The following is a 12,623-nucleotide window of genomic DNA, read 5'->3' as shown; positions in this document are numbered from 1 at the left end:
ATATATATATATATATATATATATATATATATATATATATATATATATATATATATATATATATATATATATATATATATATATATATATATATATATATATATATATAGATGTATCCATAGATTCATATGTGTAAAGGCTAATTTTTGCATAAACGTTTTCCTAAAGACCTTAGGATAGTATTCAAAATCTAAATGAACACATTCAAGAATATCCCCAGTATGTCCAATAGTTTAAATAGTTGCATTAATGCATCTTTTCAAACCTGCAATCAAAAAGAAAAAAAAATCGTTTTCATTACCATGTTGTGGTAATGAAAACGAACTGTACTTACGGAGCAGCCTAGGATAATAGCAACTGAAATTGATACAACGTTTTTTCTAACAACATATACATCAAAAGAATCTATTTTTATGGTGTTTTAGATATGTAAAACTACCAGATTTAAGCTCCCGTATCAAAGTTATAAGCCTGAGAATGTTTTCTTTCAGAGCCGTATCCAGTATTTTTAATACGTGTCATTAATTTTTTAAGTGGGCAGGAGAGGCTTGGGAGTTGATACCTTTAGAGAAGTATGGGGGAGGGGAGGTAGGAGTACTACAAATTGAAAAACGGACAAATAATTTTTAAAAATTGTTCTCAAGGAGTGTGGGGATTCTTTGAGATTTCAGCATTGAAAGTGGTCTTATTATAGATTTTCTATTGCTTTTTAGGAATTAAAAAATAAAAAATGGAGGGAAAACTGAAAATGAGGGGTAAGCTTCAAATTGAAAATTAATGAACCTTTTACAGTAAAAAAATCTCTTTAGAGGATGGAATTAACGCAGTAGTAAATTATCTGATGTCAAACTTATCGATAACTATTCCACCCTCCCTCCACCGGTCCACACAAATTCAGTATGTCAGCTTCACCTAAACCTAGTTTGATGCTTGAACTCTTTGCAATAAAAACAATTAATTGACTGAATATATTACAATTGCAGATTTTATATTTATTTTATCAATATAGGCCAATGTGTAAAGCGAAAACAAACAGGTAGATTCCTATTCTTCAAATAATAACCAATAATTTGCTTAATTGCATTCTTTTTCGGCAATGACATCAAGTACATGTATACACGGCTGTGTTCTAATTTGCAATCAAGAAAATCGTTTATATATTATGGTGTTTAGACTCCACTAGATTCTGACAGTTATTAACTGAAAAAAGCTAAGTTTTTCCGAGGGAAGTAAAGAGCGAAGTTGAAACTTAAAACGGACAACAATTGTTACTTCATAGTCTATCAAATATATTTTAGTAAGACTAGGACAAATAAACCAACTAATTATGATTCACTATGCTATTAAGATTAATAGTGTTTTACTGATAACACAAAAGTCAAGCATACAAAACAGGAATCTTGATTTGGGGAAACAAAAGTGAGTATCTAACCTGACAACGATAAAGGAACCTATAAAGCCTTCTTAGTCTAACACCAGTTGTGACATCAGCAACTTTCAGTTTACAATTAAAATTGTCTTAAAAAGATTAGCGTAAAATTAAATATGTTTTTAACAACCGAGCAATAATTGAAAAGCACACAGAAATATTGGATTGATTTATTAGGTAGCATTGTCATCTCGCCGGCTATAATACAAATATTGAGTAATATAAAGTTTTAAATTGCATGAAATCTGCTTTAGTATTACTTGAAATAAAGATCAAATAAGACATAATATGAACTCGGGAAATCTGATTACTTCTCTCTATACAACAGTGAATTTCAAGCTATGGTACAAATTCCAAAGCTAGTCCTGCAGTCCTAATGTTATTAAGATGGCTTCGCTTCGAACTTGGGTACAAACTAGCCTTGACATGTCCTTTTCAGAACCAAAACGACAGCCAGTCATTGAACTGAGCCATTGTGCAGAAGTAATACCAAATTAAACGTAAAAAAAAAAATAAAGCAACATTCCTAAAATGGATTGTTGCTTTATCTTAAAAGCGATTTGTCCTAAAACGTATTGATAATATTTTTATTCTGTAAAAAGCTTCCTTAACTGGTTTGCTTTTACTATACCAAAACTCTTATATTATTTTGCGTTTTCAGTAAAGCGCTAGTTTTGTATAATCCTAAAAGTATAGGGAAACATAGTTGGTTGGTTTATTTGTACTGATTTATTGATATCTATTAGATAAGCTGTGAAGTAATATTTTTTGTCCGTTTTAAGTTTCAACTTCGCTCTTTACTTCCCTCGGAAAACTTATTTTTTATTTTAAATTAATCTCTGTTCACTTTTGACTAAAATTTAACGTAGATAAAACGCTGCCATGATTTTTTTATTTATTTATACTGAATAAGGTATTATTATTATTATTAAATTTTGACCCACATTATACAAACGTATAATACGTGGAGTAACACGAAGAAAAATACAGCGCAAATCACAAGGAAACTAATTACAGAGTAACATGTAAAAAATAAAAGACTTTAAAACAAAAGAGACAAAATATAAAAGGAGGGGGAAAAGAAGACAAAGAGAAAATAACTCACACCTCGCAGAATCTAATAAAGCAGTACCATAGAGAAATACGGACACAAGCTGTCTTTATTGTTATCATTGTTTGATTTTTGCTCACTCTTTACAATACTGAAAATGTGATGAAAAACAAACAAGCAAACAAGTATTTTCCTTTTAAGTTTTAATGTGCTCCTTACTTTCAGTTGAAAACTTATTTTTAATATAATTGCTAGTTATCACCGATCTTGGGGAGAAAAGACACCTCTAGAAAATACTGGAAACAACTTTGACAGTTACAAAAAACTATCAGTCTATGACATGAAGTTTGATAACCATATTTCACAAAACAATGCATGTTTTTCAGGAACGATTGTTTTTGGATGAGCAGAAAGCTATTTTTATTCGGCCAACTTCATCTGAAAAAGCCATAATGAAGACAGGGCATTATAAATCACCTACTGACTTGCAGAAACTAGAAGGCTACTGTAACAAAAGAGAGCTGTTTTAGGGCTTATTTAAAAATTTGTATTTATACCTAATCGCTTTTTATAAATTTGACTTGGTAGCATATTCCCACAAAGTGCACTTTTAGTTTTTCCCATTTTTTTAAAGTGAAAAAGTGCCTTTTCTAATGAAATGACCAAAAAAGGTGTTTTTCAAAACCTAGACAGGAGCAAAAAACTAAGGGGGCATAGACGTCCCTTCCCCTTAACTACTGCCGTTAGAAACTGTTGACCATTGAAGCTTAATTTTTATTTTTAATTTTTAAAACTATTTAGTTTTAGTTAATTTTTTTTCGCAATAATCTTTTATTTTATGATGAGCAGATGATTTATGGAACTTACTAAGAGGGTATAGAGGGATAGAATGTGTAAGAGGTTCTTATAAACCTCTAATTAAGGGCTTTGTACCACAATTATTGGAATGGTACTGTTTTATGCTTCAAAACTCTTCCACTTAAAAAGTTTCACAAAAAGTGCCGTTTTATTGCTATATGGCGCTTATGGATGGTAAAATTGCTAAAAGACAAGTAGATATAAGTTATATGTTTAAAATGAGTCTTCCTGGGATATGCTTTAAAAATGGATATGTATTCATCACATTTGCAGAAATAATGGTTTATCTGAAAAATAATCATAAGAAGGGACAAACCATGATTTAAAAAAAAAAAAAAAATCCAAGCTGGAATCGAACGTATGATAATGTAATTTGAAGTCACGCGATGAACTAACTGAACCACGCCTCGAATAACGTAATTTTTTATTGGTGTTTGTAGGACTTTAATTGCGTAGCTTATTGAGGGGGCCTTGAGGATGAATATGAAGGAGGTGTTGTTGCAAACCTCCATTTAAGGGTTTTGGATCATAGTTATTATAATGATACCGTTTTATGCTTCCAAGATTTTCCACTTAAGAAGTGTCAGCAAAAGTGTTGTTTTCAGTTCTATATCTCACTTACGAATGGTAGAATAGATAAAAATCATGTGGATATTGAGCAAAATTTTTCAAGTGAGTATTTTCCAAATAAAAATCATCGTTATATTCCTCCTAAGAAATACAGTATCCCAAATATCTATAATAGGGAGTGCAATACCTCTAAAATAAGGCTCTTTGAAGCGCTCAATTGAATGCTGAAATTTCCATCAATAATACTTACTTTCTCCGTTTTTTTCTTTTAAAACTCTTTCAAAATCAGGCAAACATGGCCGTATCTTGGGGGTTTAGTGAATTTGAACCACCTCCTATTGTCAAGAAATTGCCTGTTTTTGAAGTTTTTTTCCCATCCCACCCCCTCGAAAGATTTCCGCCCTTACCTAGCTTTTCCTGCCCTTCCACCCTCCAAATGGAAATGAATAGAATAACTGGTGAATGCCAATTAAAACTGCTGGATATGGCCCTGGAGGCAAATATCCTCAGGCTTTTAGCTTTTTAACCCGTGAGTTTGTACCTGGCATTTTTTTTTATATCTGAAAACATTTAAAGAACAGATTCTTTTGATGCATATGTTTTTAATGTATAATTTTCCTACCAATTTTGGTTGCTATTATCCCAGTCTGATCCTTAATTACAGTTTGTTATCGTTATCACGACGTTTCTACCTTTTTTTATGACAGGTTTTGAAAAGATACTTTAAAGCAAACCAATAACTATTGGTCCTATTCGAGGGTTAGAAAAATTTAACTTTTGAAATAATTTTAAACAGATAATTTTGAAATAATTCATTTAGATATTTGAGTGTTGCCTTAAATGTCCTTAGAACAGTCAGAACATTGCCTTAGAAAAACGTTTATGCAAAATAAGCCTTATACATATGACGCTGTTGACACGTCTAGAAGAAAAAAAAATATATATTGATCAATAATAGAACGTTGACTAAAAAAAGGCAAACCTAAATTAATTTAAAAGCAAGAGTACCTGCAAAGAGGTCTTTCAGAGAAAATCAAAGAGATCCAAAATTAAAACCAAAGATGAGAAACAAAGCCTTTTAATGATTAAAATTTAGAAGATCCATAACAAAAAACTACCATCTGAAAGAATAAACGAAACCCAAAACAAATCAAATCTAAAACAAATAATAACATAGGAAGTGCATATAAAAATACTGATATTGACGATCAAATAAATTTTAAAACGCATGGAAATTAAAATATATATTCAAGTCAAGTAAAGTATATTCAAATTCAAGTGTTTTATCTTTTTATTATTTTTTTTCAAAAGGAATTAGAACAGTTTATATTGTTTTTATTTCTTAGTAATATAGTATTTCTGTTATACAAGAAGGATCGGTTGGATGAGTTAGAAAATAAAGCTTTAGATGTTAATGAAATTTAGATTGTAAAATTGTTCAAGATAGTGTTGGTAAATGCCCTGCGCCAGTAAGAAAAAGTCAGTATATCACAATTGATTTTCCGATACAGAAAGCTTCGTATCGTAGGGCTTCGAGTTTTCGAAGCGTTTTTGCCCATGGACAGTTGTTTCTCGTCTTAAATTTTTCCATAATACCAAATAATTTCAAAGGTGTGAAATCGGATGGGACAAGGAGCTTTGTCTTTTTTTTTATGAAAAATGAGATACAATTTGAAGAAAGGGATGATTTATGCTTTTGGATTGAAGATAAGGCTTAAATTTTTTCTGTACAAATTGCAATTCGTAAGGATAAAAAGATAGTAATTTGTTTGGTTTATGAACCACCTAGTAGCCTACTCCCTCGGTTGAGTTCCTTGATTTATTTGATGATAATTTATGTAAACTTCTGTCTGAAAAAAAATGATTGTATAATCATGGGCAATTTTAATTTTGATTTGTTATGTTTGAATAGTTATAATTTAGATATTTTTTTTTAACTTTATGTTATCCATCCGGGATCTGATCATCTTCCTGTTGCATGTATGATCAATCAGTTCGTGGTAACGAACTGTAGTAAGGAGCGACCCGGCTCAATAGTAACCAAAACTCTAAAAAATTGAATTTTGATAGCTACATCAAAAGAATCACATTTTAATGCTGATTTTAAATATATAAGTTTAATCAAGTTTAGTCTTACCCATCAAAAGTTACGAGCCTGAGAAAATTTGCCTTATTTAGGAAAATAGGGGGAAACACCACCTAAAAGTCGTAGGATCTTAACGAAAATGACACCATCAGATTCAGCGTATCAGAGAACCCTACTGAAGAAGTTTCAAGCTCCTATCTACAAAAATGTGGAATTTTGTATTTTTTGCCAGAAGACAAATCACGGGTGCGTGTTTATTTGTTTGTTTGTTTTTGTTTTTTTTTTTTTTTTTTTTTTATTTGTTTTTTTTTTCAGGGGTCATCGTATCGACCAAGTGGTCCTAGAATGTCGCAAGAGGGCTCATTCTAACGGAAATCAAAAGTTCTAGTGCCCTTTTTAAGTGACCAAAAAAACTGGAGGGCATCTAGGCCCCCTCCCACGCTCATTTTTTTCCCAAAGTCAACGGGTCAAAATTTTGAGATAGCCATTTTGTTCAGCATAGTCGAAAACCATAATAACTATGTCTTTGGGGATGACTTACTCCCCCACAATCCCTGGGGGAGGGGCTGCAAGTTACAAATTTTGACCAGTGTTTACATATAGTAATGGTTATTGGGAAGTGTACAGACGTTTTCAGGGGGATTTTTTGTTTGGGGGTGAGGCTGAGGAGAGGGGGCTATGTTGGAGGACCTTTCCTTGGAGGAATCTGTCATGGGGGAACAAAAATTCAATGAAAGGGGTGCAGGATTCTCTAGCATTACTATAAGAAAACAATGAAAAATAAACATGGAAACGTTTTTTCAAATGAAAGGAAGAAGTAGCATTGAAGCTTAAAACGAACAGAGATTATTACGCATATGAGGGGTTCTAAAAATACTTTAGCATAAAGAGCGAGGTATTTAGGAGGAGATAAATACCTTGCTCTTTATGCTAAAGTATTTTTAGTAATTTCAACTATTTATTCTACGGCCTTTCTGATTCAGGGGTCATTCTTAAAGAATTGGGACAAAACTTAGGATTTAGTGTAAAGAAGGAGGTATTAACGAGGGTACAAACCCCCTCATATACATAATAAAAATTAAAGAATATAAAAGTTTGTTACGTAAGTTAATTCTAAAGTTACGTATATTTTTTGCTAATAAAAAAATTCGTTAAAATTAAAATTAATAGTTGCCTTTTTATGTAACCAAAAAATTGCATGGCAACTAGGCCTCCTTCCCCATCCCATATTTCTGAAAATCGTATGATCAAAACTAAGAGAAAGCCATTTAGCCAAAAAAGGAATTAATATGCCAATTTCATTTGAATAGTTTACGTGTGGAGAGTCAAAATCAAACATGCATTAATTCAAAAACGTTCAGAAATTACATAAAAAAAACTAGTTTTTTTAACTGAAAGTAAGGAGCGACATTAAAACTTAAAACGAACAGAAATTACTCCGTATATGAAATGGATTGTCCCCTCTGCAATCCCTCGCTCTTTACGCTAAAGTTTGACTCTTTGCCACAATTCTGCTTTTTAAAACAATTAAAAGCTTTAGCGTAAAGAGCGAGGGATTGCGGAGGGGACAATCCATTTCATATACGGAGTAATTTCTGTTCGTTTTAAGTTTTAATGTCGCTCCTTACTTTGAGTTAAAAAAAACTAGTTTTTTTTATGTAATAAAGCAAAGGAGCCTGAATTATGAAAAGACTAGGCGTCAACTTAAAAGAGATCTTCGGTCGGCAAATTTACGTAAGTTCCGCGAACAAATAAGTGTACTGTCGTGGGAGAAAGTGTATGAGGAATCGGATCCCTCGCGTGCCCTCGACAATTTTCTTGGAATAAATACCCCATATTTGAGCCTATTTGTCCCTTGAAGCCTACTAGGAAAAAAGAACAAGATATCGCCCGAAAACCCGGGATTTATGATGAAGCTGTTGAAGCTATAAATGCCCGGAACGCTTGCTTCTTCGAAATATCTGGATTTGTGGTTAAAGATGTTGGTGTTGATATTTGGAGCTCAATCCCAGAGAGTGTTAGGTGGTCTGAAAACCTTATGTTATTAAGGAAGAATGAAAAAGTATTTTTAGATAGTTTGTAAATCGTGGTGGTTAAAATTTAGAGATGTTTGGTTGTTTATTCTGGCTGTTTAGAGACTGCATAATCTTTCGTCTGTTTTTTTTTCCTGTTCTTCTTTGATCTTGAATGAATAAGTTATCATTTATATGTTGTTGTTTTGCTGCAAAACAAGGGCAGTTTAGGTCCCTAAACTGAGCAGCATAATGTTTATTGTAGTATAATTTATGTAATTTATGTAAAAACCCTTATCATTATCAATCAAGATCCGCGAACTTTCCGCCAATTTAGACCCAAGAAGAGGCAACTTTTTCTTTACCAAACATAATAGAAGAGTCAACTCTTGATTCCGATCATTCTTACCCTGTTTAAAGCTGAACCGAGAATATATTGGGAATGATCGGAGATATCACCAACTAAAATTGACTTTTCCTTCGAGCTAAGCGTAGAGAAGTGATTGTCAATCGAAGAAGCTATAACATAGTTAGTCGTTTGGGGATGGATGTAGTTGGTAGAGTTCCTGTGTCGATCATGGCTGAAAGAAAATCAACTGAAGCCGAAGAATTCGAATCCGTCAAATTTATATTAAAGTTACCCATAGTGATTAACTGACACGGACGTTTCAGTATTTTGTCAAGTATTTTCCCAAGACTCCGGAGAAACAACGAAACCGCACCGCAAGGAAAGCTATCAATATTGCCTATGATTAGATCAATACCATTAGATCTAATTTCTATAAATTGTGACTCAAAAATACCTTCAAAATTCCTTGATAAGTCATCCCACAAGCGGTAATACAAATTACTAGATATATACATAGCAACACCTCCTTTAGCCATGTTGCCGCAGTTTATATGTTCCATTTTGTAGCCATGGATATTTAATAAAATTTCATTCCCAGAATCCAAAAACGTCTCGCATAAACCAACAACATCAGGGTTTTCCATCCGAAACAGTTTGTCTTAAATTATCTATTGACGAGGAGAGAACATGAATGTTCAGCTGAAGTGCAGTCAGAGAATAAGTTCCTTTGGTTGCCTCCTCTCCCCCAAATCCGAGACATACTTACTATTACAAATAGGGTTTATATTAATCGGATTTTGATTAGCCTGACCCACTCCTGCTCTAAAATACAGGTAACCACCAACGGCACTAGAGACCAAAAGGTGCCTGGGTAACAAATGGGAGCAGAGTTTCCAACTGGTCACCTTTTATTTCAAAATGAGACATTCGTATATGCCTGGACACAATGGCGTAAACGGGCTAAAAAGTGACACAAATTAGAAATTTGAACAGAAGATGACAAACAAAACACATTGTGTAAATTTAAGACATAAAATGAAACATTTCCTAAATGACCATTTTGTCAAACAGTTCGTGGTAACGAACTGTAGTAAAGAGCGACCCGGCTCAATAGTAACCAAAACTTTAAAAAATGGACTTTTGGTACCAATAGCTACATCAAAAGAATTGCATTTTAATGCTTATTTAAATATATAAGTTTCATCAAGTTTAGTCTTACCCATCAAAAATTACGAGCCTGAGAAAATTTGCATTATTTAAGAAAATAGGGGGGAAACACCCCCTTAAAAGTCGTAGAATCTTAACGAAAATGACACCATCAGATTCAGCGTATCAGAGAACCCTACTGTAGAAATTTCAAGCTCCTATCTACAAAAATGTGGAATTTTGTATTTTTTGCCAGAAGACAAATCACGGGTGCGTGTTTATTTGTTTGTTTGTTTTTTTTTCCCCAGGGGTCATCGTATCGACCAAGTGGTCCTAGAATGTCGCAAGAGGTCTCATTCTAACGGAAATGAAAAGTTCTAGTGCCCTTTTTAAGTGACCAAAAAAATTGGAGGGTATCTAGGCCCCCTCCCACGCTCATTTTTTTCCCAAAGTCAATAGATCAAAATTTTGAGATAGCCATTTTGTTCAGCATAGTCAAAAATCATAATAACTATGTCTTTGGGGATGACTTACTCCCCCACAATCCCTGGGGGAGGGGCTGCAAGTTACAAGCTTTGACCAGTGTTTACATATAGTAATGGTTATTGGGAAGTGTACAGACGTTTTCAGGGGGGACTTTATTTTGTTTGGGGGTGCGGCTGAGAGGAGGGGGCTATGTTGGAGGATATTTTCTTGGAGGAATCTGTCATGGGGGAAGAAAAATTCAATGAAAAGGGCGCAGGATTTTCTAGCATTACTTTAAGAAAACAATGAAAAATAAACATGAAAACGTTTTTTCAAATGAAAGGAGGGATTAGCATTGAAACCTAAAACGAACAGAGATTATTACGCATATGAGGGGTTCTAAAAATACTTTAGCATAAAGAGCGAGGTATTTAGGAGGAGATAAATACCTCGCTGTTTATGCTAAAGTATTTTTAGTAATTTCAACTATTTATTCTACGGCCTTTCTGATTCAGGGGTCATTCTTAAAGAATTGGGACAAAGCTTACGATTTAGTGTAAAGAGCGAGCATTAACGAGGGTACAAACCCCCTCGTATACATAATGAAAATATAAGATTATGAAAGTTTGTTACGTAAGTTAATTCTGAAGTTACGTATATTTTTTACTAATAAAAACATTCGTTAAAAATTAAAAGTTCTAGTTGCCTTTTTAAGTAACTGAAAAATTGGAGGGCAACTAGACCTCCTTCTCCACCCCTTATTTCTCAAAATCGTCTGATCAAAACTAAGAGAAAGCCATTTAGCCAAAAAAAGAATTAATATACATATTTCATTTTAATAATTTATGTGCGGAGAGCCAAAACCAAACATGCATTAATTCAAAAACGTTCAGAAATTAAATAGGAAAACTAATTTTTTTAGCTGAAAGTAAGGAGTGAAATTAAAACTTAAAACGAACAGAAATTACTCCGAGTATGAAATGGGTTGTCCCCTCTGCAATCCCTCGCTCTTTACGCTAAAGTTTGACTCTTTGCCACAATTCTACTTTTTAAAACAATTAATAGCTTTAGCGTAAAGAGCGAGGGATTGCAGAGGGGACAATCCATTTCATATACGGAGTAATTTCTGTTCGTTTTAAGTTTTAATGTCGCTCCTTACTTTCAGCTAAAAAAATTAGTTTTTTTTATTTAATTAATAAAAAGAAATGTATTTTTAACATCTTGGTTTTGTCAGAGATGTTGTAAGTAAAGAAGTTTCTCCAATTAAGGGATTTACATCTTTATATGAGTTTCATGCTTATACAAAAGCCATTTTGCAGGAATGTTTTTATTGAATTTTTTTGCTTTCATTGCCTTTGATCTTAACTGGCCACTGAAAGAGATTTACATAGGGTCTTTTTCTTATAACTGGCAAAATCTCTTGTCTTTGAGATTTCATGATTGAAACATTTTAGCTAAAAATGACATATTTTAGGATGTTCGGTGGTCTTAAGAGAATACGTAGAAATAAAAATAAAACATTTTCTGGATTAGCAAGGCAATGCGAAATGCAGAATTTATATACTCATTCAATAAGGCAATGCCAAGCTTGGCCATAATGTGCTTCTTTTTTAAGATTAAATAAAAAAAACAAGTTTTTTTACTGAAAGTAAGAAGCGACATTAAAACTTAAAACGAACAGAAATTACACCGTATATGAAAGGGGCTGTTCCCTCCTATACGCCCCGCTCCATACGCTAAAGTTTGACTCTTTCTCTCAGCTCTACTTTTTAAAACAGTAAAAAAATTTAGCGTAAAGAGCGGGACGCTGAGGAGGGAACAGACCCTTTCATATACCGAGTAATTTTTATTCGTTATAAGTTTCAATGTCGCTCCTTATTTTCAGTTAAAAAAAAATTGTTTTTTTTATATAATTTCTGAACGTTTTTGAATTAATGCAAGTTTTGATTTTGGCTCTCCGCAAATGAATAATTAAAACGAAATTTGCATATTAATTTATTTTTTTGGCTAAATGGCTTTCTTATAGTTTTGATCGAACGATTTTGAGGAAGAAAGGAGTGGGGGAGTAGGCCTAGTTACCCTTTGATTTTTTGGCTGCTTGAAAAGGCAGCTAGAACTTTTAATTTTACGATGGTTTTTATTAGTAAAAATATACTTAACTTACAATTTAACTTACGTAACGAACTTCTAAATTCGTATGTTTTTATTACGTATATGAAGGGGTTTGCCTCCTCGTCAATACCTCGTTCTTCACATTAAAGCTTAAATTTTGGCCCAATTCCTTAAGAATGACACCGAATCACAAAGGCCGTAGAATAAATAGTTGAAATTAATAAAATTACTTCAGCGTAAACAGCGAGGTATTAGTAGGAGGTAAACCACTCATATACGTAATAGTTTCTGTTCGTTTTAAGTTTTAATGCTGCTCCTTACTTTAAATTGAAGTAACTTTTTGATATTAATTTTTTCATTGCTCTTTAAAAAACGCTAAAAAATCCTGTACCCCCTTCATGGAAACTATCTTCCCCCATGACAAATTCCTCCATGGAAAGTTGCCCTACATAACCCCCTACCATCAAACCCTTCCCCTCAACCAAAACAATCCCCCTGAAAGTGTATGTACATTTCCCAATAACCATTGTCCCCAAATACATAGT

Source organism: Artemia franciscana, unplaced genomic scaffold (genome assembly GCF_032884065.1).
Source record: "Artemia franciscana unplaced genomic scaffold, ASM3288406v1 Scaffold_320, whole genome shotgun sequence".
Classification (NCBI taxonomy): Eukaryota; Metazoa; Arthropoda; class Branchiopoda; order Anostraca; family Artemiidae; genus Artemia; species Artemia franciscana.
Note: the sequence above shows the minus strand (reverse complement) of the source record.